Source organism: Aquarana catesbeiana, linkage group LG03 (assembly GCF_042186555.1).
Source record: "Aquarana catesbeiana isolate 2022-GZ linkage group LG03, ASM4218655v1, whole genome shotgun sequence".
NCBI lineage: Eukaryota > Metazoa > Chordata > Amphibia > Anura > Ranidae > Aquarana > Aquarana catesbeiana.
Window position 1 is genome coordinate 294,954,396 of NC_133326.1, and position 18,364 is coordinate 294,972,759.

General features: G+C 42.0%; 1 long non-coding RNA gene across 1 annotated transcript in view; it reads left to right on the plus strand.

Annotated features, from left to right (window-relative positions):
• Positions 1 to 13,797, plus strand: part of LOC141134532 (uncharacterized) — a 36,730-nt gene extending 22,933 nt beyond the window's left edge. Inside the window, exon 3 of the long non-coding RNA XR_012243190.1 lies at positions 13,623 to 13,797. This is a non-coding gene — a long non-coding RNA (uncharacterized lncRNA). The remainder of the gene's footprint in view (positions 1 to 13,622) is intronic.
• Positions 13,798 to 18,364: the final 4,567 nt, after the last annotated feature.

The window sequence follows — 18,364 nt, forward strand, 5'->3', positions numbered from 1 at the left end:
TTTCCATTCTATGCATTAAGATAAAAAACCTTCTGTGTATAGCAGCCTCCCCAGCACCCCCTAATTACTTACGTGAACCCCACCTCTCCAGCGATGTCCACGAGTGTCTTAGCTGTCCCAGAGACACCTCCTGATTGGCTGAGACACAGCAGTGGTACCATTGGCTCCCGTGGCTGTCAATCAAAATCAGTCAGCCAATCAGGGGAGAGAGGGACGGGCAAGGTCGGGGCTCCGTGTCTGAATGGATACACGGAGCTCTGACTCGGCTCGGGTGTCCCCTGTAGCAGGCTGCTGGCTGGGGGTCACTCGATAGGAGGAGGAGCCAGGAACAGCAAAGAGGGACCCAAGAAGAGGAGGATTCGGGCTGCTCTGTACAAAACCAACTGCACAGAGGAGGTAAATATAACATGTTTGTTATTTTTAGAGAAAAAAAACGAGCCTTTACAATCACTTTAACAGTAGCACACCATTTACATTATTAAAGCAAATTCAAATAATCAGCAAAAATGTATTGTGAAAGTGAAACTTCATAGACAATTACAATTATTGTAGCAAAATATTTCAGTGTATAATGACATGAAAATGGAGCCATAATGTATGCTGTATCAAGAGGAATATGCTGTATCCCAATGAGTAAGATGTTATTTTCTGGCTGTGGCTTATAGCGATACATAAAGTGGCCAGATGCTTTGTCACTAGTGCCTGCACATACCTGCAGCAGACACCAAAACCCTCTTGTCATGGGAAAATCTGGGGCCATTCTAGCAAGCAAAGCTTCTTCGTTTTCTCATCGTGCTGAAGAGTGGCCACACATTTCCGCCTACTGCATATTCCTATTGGCCAGTGAGTCTGCCCATTACTGTATATTGATGACACAATAGGGGTGTGTGACAACAGGCTTAGTGGTAAGTTCCAGAACTACCAAAAGTGTTGGAGTTTTTCTTGTCAGAATGGTGCACTATTTTTGCCATGACAGGAGGCTGCTTCAGGTATCAACAGGCAAATCCAGGTGTCTACAATTAATGCCTGCAGTGATTCCCCATGACAGAGTTGCTTTAAGGAAGCCTCTAGTAAAGTATGGAAGCTATCATGCTGATCCAATGGTTCAAGCAACTCTGAAACTTGAAAAAAAAGTTCTAAAAAAAACACTCTGTAAAAAAACATGCTTAATAATTACCAATCTCATAGTAAAGTTACTTTAGCCTCTTTAAGGGCTACAAACTTCAACAGACTTTTAGGATGTACTTCAGGGCATATTGGATGCCTGATCCCGTTGTGCACTTTAATTCCTGCCACTTACTCCTACATCTCTACAGTGGCCTGATATAAAGGTTATCATGTGGAACCACAGCACACAGCATGATGCACAGACAATTATTAAAAATCTCAAATTGTCGAATACTGAAGATTTTAATGGAGACTTTTTAAGAGAGAAAAGTGAGGCATACGCTGGAGCTGCATTTTAGCAAATTCTAAAACATCAAATTGGAACAATTATGCAAAATAAAAATAGTGACTTTACTCTCCTGATTGCATGTTCACTCTAGGCCAGTGTCTCAAAGCATTGAAGCCAGCCAACTACTATTTTTAGAAGCAGGACAAAAATAATGGCCTCTTTATTTCCCTTAGTCAATGTCATTTTAAGTGCCCAAAATCCTGTTCAAACTCTTTAAAGCTTAAGTTTAGTAAAAGCAATAAACAAAAAACAAACAAAAAAAAAAGCACAGGGGACATTTCTTACTATTAATCTGGTGAGCTCCTTGTGCTTCTGGCTCCTGCATTCCTTCAAACCTTTCTCCTCCAGTGGCCCACTACTGCATCAGAAGATTTATGCCCCGTACACACGGTCGGACTTTGTTCGGACATTCCGACAACAAAATCCTAGGATTTTTTCCGACGGATGTTGGCTCAAACTTGTCTTGCATACACACGGTCACACAAAGTTGTTGGAAAATCTGATCGTTCTAAACGCGGTGACGTAAAACACGTATGTCGGGACTATAAACGGGGCAGTGGCCAATAGCTTTCATCTCTTTATTTATTCTGAGCATGCGTGGCACTTTGTCCGTCGGATTTGTGTACACACGATCGGAATTTCCGACAACAGATTTTGTTGTCGGAAAATTTTATATCCTGCTCTCAAACTTTGTGTGTAGGAAAATCCGATGGAAAATGTGTGATGGAGCCTACACACGGTCGGAATTTCCGACAACAAGGTCCTAACACACATTTTCCGTCGGAAAATCCGACCGTGTGTACGGGGCATTACAGTTAATAGAACTGAGGAAACTGTGACAGGTATTCTCCAAGAGTTCTATGCCTGCCCTTTCAGCTCCTCTATTCATAGAAGTTGTTCTATTGCTTTTATGAATATAACAGCATTTATGAATGGAGAACAGACCAATGGTTGAAATTTCTGCCCCCTCCTTTTTTAGATCTGTTTCATTCACAAAGCTACAGTATAACATCTGGCAGAGGTGGGTGGAAAGGGCATACATAGTCGGGAACTCTTGATGATAGCCTCCCATAGTTACCTCAAATCTATTATTGCCATCTACACAAAAAGATTGTAATGGCAGGGATAGGGGTTATTGGTGTATGAAGATTTCAAGGAATCCAGGAGCCAGCAGCACAAGGAACACATAAGATTAATAATAAGCTATGTCCTTTGTGCTATTTTTTTTTACCTAAAATTGGGCTTTAAATCAAATTGTATTCATTCAATGGTTCGTTCATATTAACAGGGCCAGTTCTTGACAGCTGTATTGGGAGGAGGCCAGCTGAAACTGACATTTAAACTTGGTTACACCATATGGCCATATAGTGCTAAGTAGAGATTGGTGAACGGTTCGGCCCAAGCATAAATTCGGGCTGAACTTTCGTTGTTCAGCGAACAGCTGAACAAACGGGTTGTTCGACCATTTGTTCGGCCCCCCGAACCGACCATAATGCATTGCGGTGCTGAGCAGTGCATTGCAAGCCCTGATTGGCTGAAGCAGTGAAATCAGCCAATCAGGGAACAGAGCACTGTCAGAGTCATGATTGGACACTGTCATCATGATTTTATCCAATCATGGCTCATTCTCGCCCCACGGTATAAAAGTATTCTTTAAATGGCAGCCATTTTCGGTGTGATTTCGGCGTGTTGAGAGATAGAATAGGGCTCTGTTCAGTGCTTTTAGTTAGGTAGTGTGCTGTACTGTACTATTTTGCTTCAATTGTCAGTGTAGAACATTAGTTTAGTCTAGGGATAGTGTGAGTGTAGTGAGGAGGACCATCATTCAGCTTTGCATAGTGTGCAGCTAGAGTAGGGACAGCTCAGATAGTTTCACTGTAGTGTAGTGAGACCGTGTCATTCATACATACATTAGTGTAGAGTAGGGACATCTCAGATAGTTTCAGTGTAGTGTAGTGAGACCGTGTCAATAATCTTGACATTAGTGTAAAGCCAGAGTAGGGACAGTTCACATCAGTGTAGTGACGGTTAAACACCGTCTATTAGATTGTGTTACTGCCAGTCTAACGCCATTTACTTCTGTGTGCGTTACTGCCAGTTTAACACCATTTATGTCTGTGCGCAATACTGCCAATTTAACGCCATTTACTTCTCTGTGCGTAACTGCCAGTTTAATGACATATGGTTTTGTGTGTGTTACTACCAGTTTAACTACAATATAGTTTTGTATCTGTTACTGCCAGTTTAACACCATATATTTCTGTGAGTGTTACTGCCAGTTTAACGCTATTTACTTCTGTGTGCGTTACTGCCAGTTTAACACCATTTACTTCTGTGTGCGTAACTGCCAGTTTAACGACACATAGTTTTGTGTGCGTTACTGCCAGTTTAACACCATTTACTTCTGTGTGCGTAACTGCCATTTTAACTACATATAGTTTTGTGTGCGTTACTGCCAGTTTAACGCCATTTACTTCTGTGTGCATTACTGCCAGTTTAACGCCATATATTTTTGTGTGCGTTACTGCCAGTTTAATGCCATATACTTTTGTGCATTACTGCCAGTTTAACGCCATATAGTTCTGTGTATGTTCCTGCCAGTTTAACACCATATAGTTTTGTGTGTGTTACTGCCAGTTTAACACCATTTACTTCTGTGTGCATTACTGCCAGTTTAATGCCATTTACTTCTGTGTGCATTACTGCCAATTTAACGCCATTTACTTCTGTGTGCATTACTGCCAGTTTAATGCCATTTACTTCTGTGTGCATTACTGCCAGCTTAATGCCATAGAGTTTTGTGTGCATTACTGCCAGTTTAACACCATATAGTTCTGTGTGCGTTACTGCCAGTTTAACGCCATATAGTTCTGTGAGCATTGCTGCCAGTTTAATGCCATATAGTTTTGTGCGTTACTGACAGTTTAACGCTATATAGTTCTGTGTGCGTTACTGCCAGTTTAACGCCATTTACTTCTGTGTGCGTTACTGCCAGTTTAACACCATTTACTTCTGTGTGCGTTACTGCCAGTTTAACGCCATATAAATTTCTGTGCATTACTGCCAGTTTAACGCCATTTACTTCTGTGTGCGTTACTGCCAGTTTAACGCCATATAGTTTGGTATGCATTACTGCCAGTTTAACGCCATTTACTTCTGTGTGCATTACTGCCAGTTTAACGCCATTTAGTTTTGTGTGTGTTACTTCCAGTTTAACGTCATATAGTTCTGTGTGCGTTACTGCCAGTTTAACGCCATTTATTTATGTGTGTGTTATTGTCAGTTCAAAGCTATATAGTTTTGTCCGTTACTGCAAGTTTAACGCCATTTACTTCTGTGTGTGTTACTGCCAGTTTAACGCCACATAAATTTGTGTGCGTTACTGCCAGTTTAACGCCACATAGTTCTGTGTGCATTACTGCAAGTTTAACGCCATTTACTTCTATGTGCGTTACTGCCCGTTTAATGCCATATAGTTTTGTGTGCGTTACTGCCAGTTTAACGTCATATAGTTCTGTGTGCGTTACTGCCAGTTTAACGCCATTTATTTATGTGTGTGTTATTGCCAGTTCAAAGCCATATAGTTTTGTCCGTTACTGCAAGTTTAACGCCATTTACTTCTGTGTGTGTTACTGCCAGTTTAACGCCACATAAATTTGTGTGCGTTAATGCCAGTTTAACGCCATATAGTTCTGTGTGCGTTACTGCAAGTTTAATGCCATTTACTTCTATGTGCGTTACTGCCCGTTTAATGCTATATAGTTCTGTGTGCGTTACTGCCAGTTTAACGCCATATATATTTTTGTGTGTTACTGCCAGTTTAACACCATTTACTTCTGTGTGCGTTACTGTCATTTTAATGACATATCATTTTGTGTGCATTACAGCCAGTTTAACGTCATATAGTTTTGTGCATTACTGCCAGTTTAATACATTTACTTCTGTGTGCCTTACTGCAAGTTTAACGCCATATAGTTTTGTGCTTTACTGCAAATTTAATGCCATTTACTTCTATGTGCGTTACTGACGGTTTAACACTACATAGTTTTGTGTGCGTTACTGCCAGTTTAATGCCATTTACTTCTGTGTGCGTTACTGCCAGTTTAAGGGCATATAGTTTTGTGTGCGTTACTGCCAGTTTAACGTCATATAGTTCTGTGTGCGTTACTGCCAGTTTAACGCCATTTATTTATGTGTGTGTTATTGCCAGTTCAAAGCCATATAGTTTTGTCCGTTACTGCAAGTTTAACGCCATTTACTTCTGTGTGTGTTACTGCCAGTTTAACGCCACATAAATTTGTGTGCGTTAATGCCAGTTTAACGCCATATAGTTCTGTGTGCGTTACTGCAAGTTTAACGCCATTTACTTCTATGTGCGTTACTGCCCGTTTAATGCTATATAGTTCTGTGTGCGTTACTGCCAGTTTAACGCCATATATATTTTTGTGTGTTACTGCCAGTTTAACACCATTTACTTCTGTGTGCGTTACTGTCATTTTAATGACATATCATTTTGTGTGCATTACAGCCAGTTTAACGTCATATAGTTTTGTGCATTACTGCCAGTTTAACACATTTACTTCTGTGTGCGTTACTGCAAGTTTAACGCCATATAGTTTTGTGCTTTACTGCAAGTTTAATGCCATTTACTTCTATGTGCGTTACTGACGGTTTAACACTACATAGTTTTGTGTGCGTTACTGCCAGTTTAATGCCATTTACTTCTGTGTGCGTTACTGCCAGTTTAAGGGCATATAGTTTTGTGTGCGTTACTGCCAGTTTAACGCCATATAGTTCTGTGTGCGTTACTGCCAGTTTAACACCATATAGTTCTGTGTGCGTTACTGCTAGTTTAACACCTTTTATTTCTGTGTGCATTACTGCCAGTTTAACACCATTTACTTCTGTGTGTGTTACTGCCAGTTTAACGCCATATAAATTTGTGTGTGTTACTGCCAGTTTAACACCATTTACTTCTATGTGCATTACTGCCAGTTTAACACCATATAGTTCTGTGTGCGTTACTGCCGGTTTAACGCCATTTACTTCTGTGTGTGTTACTGCCAGTTTAACGCCATATAGTGTTGTGCGTTACTGCTAGTTTAACACCATTTACTTCTATGTGTGTTACTGCCAGTTTAATGCCATAGAGTTTTTTGTGCGTTACTGCCAGTTTAACACCATATAGTTCTGTGTGCGTTACTGCCAGTTTAACACCATATAGTTCTGTGTGCGTTTCTGCTAGTTTAACGCCTTTTATTTCTGTGTGCGTTACTGCCAATTTTACACCATTTTTCTTCTGTGTGAGTTACTGCCAGTTTAACACCATAAACATTTGTGTGTGTTACTGCCAGTTTAACGTCATATAGTTCTGTGTGTGCTACTGCCAGTTTATTGCCATATAGTTCTGTGTGCGTTACTGCAAGTTTAACGCCATATATTTTTTGTGTGCTACTGCCAGTTTAATGCCATATATTTTTTTGTGCGTTACTGCCAGTTTAACTGCCATTTTAATGCCACATAGTTATGTGTGCATTACTGCCAGTTTAACACCATGTAGTTCTGTGTGCATTACTGCCAGTTTAACACCATATAATTTTGTGTGTGTTACTGCCAGTTTAACGCCATTTACTTCTGTGTACGTTACTGTCGGTTTAACATCATATAGTTCTGTGTGCGTTACTGCCAGTTTAACGGCATTTATTTATGTGTGTGTTATTGTTAGGGATGAGCCGAACACCCCCCTGTTCGGTTCGCACCAGAACATGCGAACAGGCAAAAAATTCGTGCGAACACGCGAACACCATTAAAGTCTATGGTACACGAACAGGAATAATCAAAAGTGCTAATTTTAAAGGCTTATATGCAAGTTATTGTCAAAAAAAGTGTTTGGGGACCTGAGTCCTGCCCCAGGGGACATGGATCAATGCAAAAAAAAGTTTTAAAAACGGCCGTTTTTTCGGGAGCAATGATTTTAATAATGCTTAAAGTGAAACAATAAAAGTGTAATATCCCTTTAAATTTCGTACCTGGGGGGTGTCTATAGTATGCCTGTAAAGGGGCGCATGTTTCCCGTGTTTAGAACAGTCTGACAGCAAAATGACATTTCAAAGGAAAAAAAGTCATTTAAAACTACTCGCGGCTATTAATGCATTGCCGGTCCGACAATACACATAGAAGTTCATTGATAAAAACGGCATGGGAATTCCCCACAGGGGAACCCCGAACCAAAATGTAAAAAAAAATGACGTGGGGGTCCCCCTAAATTCAATACCAGGCCCTTCAGGTCTGGTATGGATATTAAGGGGAACCCCGGCCAAAATTTTTTAAAAAAATGATGTGGGGGATCCCCCTAAATTCCATACCAGGCCCTTTAGGTCTGGTATGGATATTAAGGGGAACCCCGCACCAAAATAAAAAAAAAAAAACGGTGTGGGGTCCCCCCAAAAATCCATTCCAGACCCTTATCCAAGCACGCAACCTGGCAGGCCACAGCAAAAGAGGGGGGGATGAGAGAGCACCCCCCTTCCTGAACCGTACCAGGCCACATGCCCTCAACATTGGGAGGGTGCTTTGGGGTAGCCCCCCAAAACACCTTGTCCCCATGTTGATGAGGACAAGGTCCTCATTCCCACAACCCTGGCCGGTGGTTGTGGGGGTCTGTGTGCGGGGGTTTATCGGAATCTGGAAGCCCTCTTTAACAAGGGGGCCCCCAGATCCCGGCCCTCCCCCCTGTGTGAAATGGTAAGGGCCTACCATTTCACTAAAAAACTGTCAAAAATGTTAAAAATGACAAGAGACAGTTTTTGACAATTCCTTTATTTAAATGCTTCTTCTTTCTTCTTCCTTCATCTTCTTCTTCTTCTGGTTCTTCTGGTTCTTGTGGTTCTTCCTCCGGTGTTCTCATCCAGCATCTCCTCCGCGGCGTCTTCTTCCCTTCTTCTCCTCGGGCCGCTCCGCATCCATGGCATGGAGGGAGGCTCCCACTCTTCTCTTCATCTCTTCATCTTCTTCTCTTCATCTTCTTTTCGGGCCGCTCCGCATCCATGATGGCATGGAGGGAGGCTCCCGCTCTTCTCTTCATCTTCTTCTCTTCATCTTCTTGTCTTCATCTTCTTGTCTTCATCTTCTTTTCGGGCCGCTCCGCATCCATGCTGGCATGGAGGGAGGCTCCCCCTGTGTGACACTTCTCTTCTGACAGTTTTTAAATAGTGGGGGGCGGGGCCAGCCGGTGACCCCGCCCCCCTCTGACGCACGGTGACTTCTTCCCTGTGGTGTCATGGGGAATGCCACAGGGAAGTTGAAGAGAAGAAGATGAAGAGAAGAAGATGAAGAGAAGAGCGGGAGCCTCCCTCCATGCCATGGATGCGGAGCGGCCCGAGGAGAAGAAGGGAAGAAGACGCCGCGGAGGAGATGCTTGACGAGAACACCAGAGGAAGAACCAGAAGAAGAAGAAGATATGAGATGAAGGAAGATAGAAGAAAGAAGAAAGAAGAAGCATTTAAATAAAGGAATTGTCAAAACCTGTCTCTTGTCATTTTTAACATTTTTGACAGTTTTTTAGTGAAATGGTAGGGGTACTTTTGTACCCCCTTACCATTTCACACAGGGGGGAGGGCCGGGATCTGGGGGTCCCCTTGATAAAGGGGGCTTCCAGATTCCGATAAGCCCCCTGCCCGCAGACCCCCACAAACACTGGCCAGGGTTGTGGGAATGAGGCCCTTGTCCTCATCAACATGGGGACAAGGTGTTTTGGGGGGCTACCCCAAAGCACCCTCTCAATGTTGAGGGCATGTGGCCTAGTACGGTTCAGGAGGGGGGGGCACTCTCTCGTCCCCCCTCTTTTCCTGCGGCCTGCCAGGTTGCGTGCTCGGATAAGGGTCTGGTATGGATTTTTGGGGGGACCCCATGCTGTTTTTTTTATTTTGGCGAGGGGTTCCCCTTAATATCCATACCAGCTGGTATGGAATTTAGGGGAACCCCCACGTCATTTTTTAAAAAATTTTGGCCGGGGTTCCCCTTAATATCCGTACCAGACCTGAAGGTCCTGGTATGAAATTTAGGGGACCCCCACGTCATTTTTTAAAAAAATTTTGGCCGGGGTTCCCCTTAATATCCATACCAAAACTGAAGGGCCTGGTATGGAATGTAGGGGGACCCACCACGTCTTTTTTTTTTAAATTTTGTTTCGGGGTTCCCCTGTGGGGAATTTTCATGCCGTTTTTATCAATGAACGTCTATGTGTATTGTCGGACCGGCAATGCATTAATAGCCGCGAGTAGTTTTAAATGACTTTTTTTCCTTTGAAATGTCATTTTGCTGTCAGACTGTTCTAAACACGGGAAACATGCGCCCCTTACAGGCATACTATAGACACCCCCAGGTACGAAATTTTAAGGGATATTACACTTTTATTGTTTCACTTTAAGCATTATTAAAATCATTGCTCCTGAAAAAACGGTAGTTTTTTTGCATTGATCCATGTCCCCTGGGGCAGGACCCAGGTCCCCAAACACTTTTTATGACAATACCATGCATATAAGCCTTTAAAATTAGCACTTTTGATTTCTCCCATAGACTTTTAAGGGGTGTTCCACGGCATTCAAATTTGCTGCAAACACCCCAAATTGTTCGCTGTTCGGCGAACTTGCGAATAGCCCATGTTCGAGTCGAACATGAGTTTGACTCGAACTCGAAGCTCATCCCTAGTCATTGCCAGTTTAAAGCCATATAGTTTTGTCTGTTACTGCAAGTTTAACGCCATTTACTTCTATGTGCGTTACTGCCAGTTTAACGCCATTTAGTTTTGTGCGTTACTGCAAGTTTAACACCATATAGTTTTGTGCGTTACTGCAAGTTTAACACCATATAGTTTTGTGCGTTACTGCAAGTTTAACGCTATTTACTTCTACGTGCGTTACTGCCAGTTTAACGCCATATAGTTCTGTGTGCATTACTGCCAGTTTAACGTCATATTTTTTGTGCGTTACTGCCAGTTTAATGCCATATAGTTCTTTGTGCGTTACTGCCAGTTTAACGCCATATAGTTCTGTGTGTTACTACAAGTTTAACACCATTTATTTCTATGTGCGTTACTGCCAGTTTAACGCCATTACTTCTGTATGCGTTACTGCCAGTTTAACACCATTTATTTCTATGTGCGTTACTGCCAGTTTAACACCATTTACTTCTGTATGCGTTACTGCCAATTTAACGCCATATAGTTCTGTGTGCGTTACTGTCAGTTTAACGCCATATAGTTCTGTGTGTTACTGCAAGTTTAACACCATTTATTTCTATGTGCGTTACTGCCAGTTTGACGCCATATAGTTCTGTGTGCGTTACTGCCAGTTTATCGCCATATAGTTCTGTGTGCATTACTGCCAGTTTAACGGCATATAGTTCTGTGTGCTTACTGTTAGTTTAACGCCATATAGTTCTGTGTGCGTTACTGCCAGTTTAACGCCATTTACTTCTGTGTGAGTTACTGCCAGTTTAACGCCATATAAATTTGTGTGCGTTACTGCCAGTTTAACGCCATATAGTTCTGTGTGCATTACTGCTAGTTTAATGCCATATAGTTCTGTGTGCGTTACTGCAAGTTTAACGCCATTTACTTCTATGTGCATTACTGCCAGTTTAACGCCATATAGTTCTGTGTGCGTTACTGCCAATTTAACATCATATAGTTCTGTGTGCGTTACTGCCATTTTAACACCATTTACTTCTATGTGTGTTACTGCCAGTTTAATGTCATATAGTTTTGTGCGTTACTGCAAGTTTAACATCATATAATTTTGTGCGTTACTGCAAGTTTAACTCCATTTATTTCTATGTGCGGTACTGCCAGTTTAATGCCATTTACTTCTGTATGCATTACTGCCAGTTTAACACCATATAGTTCTGTGTGCATTACTGCCAGTTTAACGCCATTTACTTCTGTGTGCGTAAATGCCAGTTTAATGGCATTTACTTCTGTGTGTGTTACTGTCAGTTTAACGCCATATAGTTCTGTGTGCGTTACTGCCAGTTTAACGCCATATAGTTCTGTATGCGTTACTACCAGTTTAACGCCATATAGTTCTGTGTGCATTACTGCAAGTTTAACGCCATTTACTTCTATGTGCGTTACTGCCAGTTTAACGCCATATAGTTCTGTGTGCGTTACTGCCAATTTAACACCATATAGTTCTGTGTGAGTTACTGTCATTTTAACACCATTTACTTCTATGTGTGTTACTGCCAGTTTAACGTCATATAGTTTTGTGCGTTACTGCAAGTTTAACACCATATAGTTTTGTGCGTTACTGCAAGTTTAACTCCATATAGTTTTGTGTGCGTTATTGCCAGTTTAACGCCATATAGTTCTTTGTGCATTACATCCAGTTCAACGCCATTTACTTCTGTGTGTGTTACTGCCAGTTTAACGCCATAAAGTTTTGTGCGTTACAATAAGTAAATGGCCTTAAACTTGCAGTATCTATAAACATGTACATCAATATTTTGATCCAGTGTCAGTTTTCTTGCATCTATTATTTATTATATTGTTAAACATCCAAAACCTATATATCTTCACACATTTAACATCTGCCCGTTGTTTTATCCTATTGTTACTTCTGTATCCAAATCTTTATGACCGCACATCTGCTTGTGCGGATATATATGTTGATCCAAACTACTATACGCCAACAGGTGTGTAAAAATACATAAAACATATATGTTTATTAAATTATGAAATGTTAATAAGTGATAGGTTTATTTAACCATGGAAAGATATATACGGGTACGGTTATGGTTTTGAATTTAGAGAGAATTACATAATCTTTTTTGTTCTAATGTTAACATCCTATGCCTACCATGTTGTACATTCTTATATTTGCTAAAAGCCTATGCCTATACAGTGTATAATCCTATGTGTTCTGTTTCCTATTATTAATTGGTTTTGCTGTTTTTTCGTTAACATCCAGTTTGCCATCTGTAAGCTAATTCACTTCTATTCTTTCATGTCCATTAGGTTGGACTGACTATCGCTCCATCCGTGTCCACTATTTTTGATTACCCCCTTTGTTCCCCTTTAGCCTTCCCCAGGCTGCGGAATGATTGCCCAGCACGGTAAGCCGCCCAGACTCACAATCTGGGCAGCGTCTTTGGAGGCTGTCTGGATGTTTACCATCACCGCCCACAGCCTCCATCTTGTCATTCCGGCGGACATGCGCAGTCCGCCGGTGAGGCATATCGTTTTGGTGGGCCGGGTGTGCGTGACGCCGCTCTAATGTGCTGACGTTCGCGCATGTGCAGTAGGGGCCGCGCTGTGCTTATTCAGCTCAGGGGGCAGTGTTTAGGGTCTCCCTGGCAACGAGCTCCACTCTCAGCTGAGCGCAATTTGTCGTGCCAGCTGACTGGAGTTCCTCACTCTTAAATACCAGACCTTCCCACTCCCAGTTCAAGCTCTGGATAGCTGGATGCTGGGATGTGTGGCTGGTCGGTCTAAACCCCTTTCTAACAACGTAACTTTTCACCATATTTTAGCCTGTACTTTATGTCTCATTATTCTACCTATGTAACTATCAGTCAGTCCCTTATCTAAACCGATATTTAAAAAACAAAATTGCCCCCCCTCTTTTTTCAAAAGAAAGTCTACTAGATTTAGTTCTTTTAAATAACATTTTTGTTTCACATGACATCTCCACACACTATAACAGACTGACCAGGTAGTATACATATACAAGCTCTAACATTTACTACTCTTCAACACACCACTCCCTTACTTATATAGGCTGGCTAAGTGTCCAAATAGTATTATATTATTCTTATATTTGTATCCCTAAGCTTAAAGGATAACTGAACCGATATTATTTTACAATTACATTTATACTATATCGAGCATCCCAGTCTTTGAACATATTACCCAGCATTACAGAATTACATTTTAAACCCCCCTTTTTTTTGACTACTCGTGACAGCATATGAATATACATTTTTTGTATATTTTTTATTTTCAGCTACCAGTTTTATTTCCCTTTCCTCTTCTTTTGTCATACCATCAAACTCACCAATTCACGATTATCAATAGGTATTTATATACTTTTTGATTTATTCAAATACTTTAATCTATATATCCAGTAGACTCACTCTGGATTTATGGTATACTTCTTCTTACTCTCAGGGACACCATTTGCCTCAGTATATCACTCTGGCCGTCACGCAGCCACAGAACGCGGGGGGAACCTCCTCCTAGTGAGGACAATACCACTTGGTATACAGTTACAGACTGCTCTGATGCCCACGATGTCGAAAGGACAGCAATCCCACCAGCATTGATATCCAATGCTATCTTGACTCCAGGCTTTTAATGCAATTTAACGAAACATATTAACAACTGTCTCACCATTCAATACTATGTAAGTAATTTGATTATATAAATCTTGAGTGGATATTTCTATGTCTTCGCATGTCATGGTAACCCACTTATCATCGTATATTCTAATTATCCTAGATGAATCTCTCTTCTCTCTTTTTGTGCACTCCTGAAGAAGGACTAAACACTATATATCCCGAAATGCGTTGGGTGTGAGAAGAGTTCCATCATATACTTACCTTTTGGTGATAACAACAAACTATGTAGATATGTCAATGTTTTGTTAATATATACACTTTTTAACAATTTTGTCTTTAAATAAAATTCGTTTACTATTAATTGTTACATACTCTGTCATACTCTTTCATTACATTCAATTTTAAGTGCCTTAAAAGTCCACCTAGGGGAACCTCTCTGTATCTTGTCTATTGGATGCGGCACTATTAAAATAACCTAGGTTAGACTCTCGCCCCCCTTTCTCCATTTACTTCTATGTGCATTACTGCCAGTTTAACGCCATTTACTTCTGTGTGCGTTACTGCCAGTTTAACGCCATATAGTTCTGTATACGTTACTGCCAGTTTAACGCCATATAGTTCTGTGTGCGTTACTGCCAGTTTAACGCCATTTACTTCTGTGTGTGTTACTGCCAGCTTAAGACCATTTACTTCTGTGTGAGCTACTGCCAGTTTAATGCCATATAAATTTGTGTGCGTTACTGCCAGTTTAACGCCATTTACTTCTGTGCACGTTACTGCCAGTTTAACATTTAACGCCATATAGTTCTGTGTGCGTTACTGCAAGTTTAACGCCATTTACTTCTATCTGCGTTACTGCCAGTTTAACGCCATATAGTTCTGTGTGTATTACTGCCAGTTTAACGCCATATTTTTTGTGCGTTACTGCCAGTTTAATGTCATATTTTTTGTGCGTTACTGCCAATTTAACGCTATATAGTTCTGTGTGTGTTACTGCCAGTTTAACGCCATATAGTTTTGTGTGCGTTACTGCCAGTTTAACGTCTTATAGTTTTGTGCGTTCCTGCCAGTTTAACACCATATAGTTTTATATGCGTTACTGCCAGTTTAACGCCATATAGTTTTGTGTGCGTTACTGCCAGTTTAACGTCTTATAGTTTTGTGCGTTCCTGCCAGTTTAACGCCATATAGTTTTATATGCGTTACTGCCAGTTTAACGCCATATAGTTTTGTGCGTTACTGCAAGTTTAACGACATATAGTTCTGTGCGTCACTGTATGTTTGCCACATTTTATTGCAGTATATTATAGTGTATTCATGGAATGTGTCTGTGTAGTGTGAGTACTCAAATTAAAGTGCACCAAACACCACTTTACATTGAATAAAGTGCATCTACATACAGATTTCCACTTGTTCTTTACATTTGCTTATAAGCACCGCCCCCTCCCTCCCAATAATGTCTAGGAGGACAACAAGGACAGGCAGACGTTCCCTTGACACTGTAAGGGGGCCAGCAACAAATGTGTCCACAGGCAAAGGTGGACGTGGTGGTTAGACCTCAGGCAGGGCATCATTTCCTCTGTTTAGTGAGTTTGCCCATGCTATCCAGCCACAGCATGCAGATGAGGTGGTGGACTGGCTTACAAAACCTTCCTCATCTTCCTCATCCTCTGTCACGCAAGCAGAGACAAGTGTGCAGTCCCCTGCAGTTGCCAGAGTGGATAAACCTGCCTCCTTGTCCACATCTATTCCTGCCATAGCCCCAACATCAGCCATAGAGGAGTCAGCTGAGTTATTTGACCACAGCGTCAGCCACTTGCTCCTTGATGATGCCCAGCTATTGCTGTATTCAGATGTTGATTCTAAAATTGAGGATGACAGGAACATGAGCCTAGAGAGAGGGGAGAACACTCGTAGACAAATTGGCATTCATGTTCCCCCAGCCACAGCATATTGCCGAGTTGTCTCCAGTGGTAATGATGATGATGAAGATGGAGGAAATGGAGATGATGATGATGATGATGAAGTCACTGATGTGACTTGGGTGCCAGATAGAGCAGGGGAGGAAACTGAAGGTGAGGCGGCACAACCCCAAGGAGGCCGACATCAAGAGAGTAGAGAGTAGCCACCCTATTCCATCACATTCTGCAGCTGTTATCTCCCGGCCCACTCCCCAAAGCTCAGCTGTCTGGGCCTTTTTCAGCAAATCTGCAGGAGATCACACTTTTGCTATCTGCAAACTGTGTCTCAGGCACATCAAATGTGGCAAAAACACCAGCGATTTGGGTACCACATGCTTAACAAGGCATTTAACGTCCAACCACTCAGCCCGTTGGCAAGAGCGCCTAAAAGCCACACAAAAGGGGCACAAATCTGTCCCTCATCCTTACCCACTTCAGTCTGCCCCTGCTAAACCGAGTCATTACTTCTCAGCAGCCTCCACTGACAGGGATGATGGTATAGCACAGGGTGTCCTAGCAGCACATCTGCCAGCAGCACATCTGCCAGCAGCACACCATCAGCTATAGACTGTAGCCAGTATACAGTCAGGTCCATAAATATTGGGACATCGACACAATTCTAATCTTTTTGGCTCTATACACCACCACAATGGATTTGAAATGAAACGAACAAGATGTGCTTTAACTGCAGACTTGCAGCTTTAATTTGAGGGTATTTACATCCAAATCAGGTGAACGATGTAAGAATTACAACAGTTTGTATATGTGCCTCCCACTTTTTAAGGGACCAGAAGTAATGGGACAATTGGCTGCTCAGCTGTCCCATGACCAGGTGTGTGTTATTCCCTCATTATCCCATTTACAAGGAACAGATAAAAGGTCCAGACTTAATTTCAAGTGTGCTATTTTCATTTAGAACCTGTTGCTGTCAACTTTTAATATGAGATCCAAAGAGCTGTCACTATCAGTAGCAAGCCATGATTAGGCTGAAAAAACAAAACAAACCCATCAGAGAAATAACAAAAACATTAGGTGTGGCCAAATCAACTGTTTGGAACATCCTTAAAAAGAAAGAATGCACCTGTGAGCTCAGCAACACCAAAAGACCCAGAAGAACCACGGAAAACAACTGTGGTGGATGACTGAAGAATTCTTTCCCTGGTGAAGAAAACACCCTTCACAACAGTTGGCCAGATCAAGAACACTCTCCAGGAGGTAGGTATATGTGTGTCAAAGTCAACAATCAAGAGAAGACTTCACCAGAGTGAATACAGAGGGTTCACCACAAGATGTAAACCATTGGTGAGCCACAAAAACAGGAAGGCCAGATTAGAGTTTGCCAAACAACATCTAAAAAAGCTTTAAAAGATCTGGAACCACATCCTATGGACAGATGAGACCAAGATCAACTTGTACCAGAGTGATGGGAAGAGAAGAGTATGGAGAAGTAAAGGAACTGCTCATGATCCAAAGCATACCACCTCATCAGTGAAGCATGGTGGTGGTAGTGTCATGGCGTGGGCATGTATGGCTGCCAATGGAACTGGTTCTCTTGTATTTATTGATGATGTGACTGCTGACAAAAGCAGCAGGATGACAACGCTTCACAGTGCAGATGGACAATGACCTGAAACATACTGCGAAAGCAACCAAAGATTTTTTTAAGGGAAAGAAGTGGAATGTTATGCAATGAGAGAGGGGTAGAGAAGGAAGCGTCACCTGAGTGTAGTATTAACAAATGATGTTTAATGACACCAAGTAAAAACACACTTACAGGATAAAAACATATAAAAGGCTCATCTGTATAGGTATGTGGTCCTCGGTGTTCCTTCTGATCTTGTGGTGGTGACGCTGCAGGGATGCTGGGCTGCAGAAGGTGGATTACCAGCTGGGAGCTCCTTCTGTGGCCATCAGGAAGAGACTAGGGGCCGGCGTGGAGAGCACGTGGAGCGTGCATGATGTCACAGGTCGTCCGTCTGCTTCCGGGTTCGGCATCCAGGGGAGGGATCGTCCAGGGAGGAAGCCTAGCAGGGAGGTTGTGAGAAGTCAATCACCTGACCTGAATCCGATTGAGCATGCATTTCACTTGCTGAAGACAAAACTGAAGGGAAAATGCCCCAAGAACAAGCAGGAACTGAAGACAGTTGCAGTAGAGGCTTGGCAGAGCATCACCAGGGATGAAACCCAGCGTCTGGTGATGTCTATGCGTTCCAGACTTCAGGCTGTAATTGACTGCAAAGGATTTGCAACCAAGTATTAAAAAGTGAAAGTTTGATGGATGATTTTTAATCTACCCCATTACTTTTGGTCCCTTAAAAAGTAGGAGGCACATATACAAACTGTTGTAATTCCTACACCGTTCACCTGATTTGGATGTAAATACCCTCAAATTAAAGCAGAAAGTCTGCAGTTAAAGCACATCTTGTTTGTTTCATTTCAAAGCCATTGTGGTGGTGTATAGAGCCAAAAGGATTAGAATTGTGTCGATGTCCCAATATTTATGGACCTGACTGTATTTCTCTGCCCCATCTGCTGCAGCGAAAAAAAAAATACAGTCCCTGCCACCCACATGTCCAGCATCTAAATGCAAGCTTGTTAAAGCTGTTGGCTC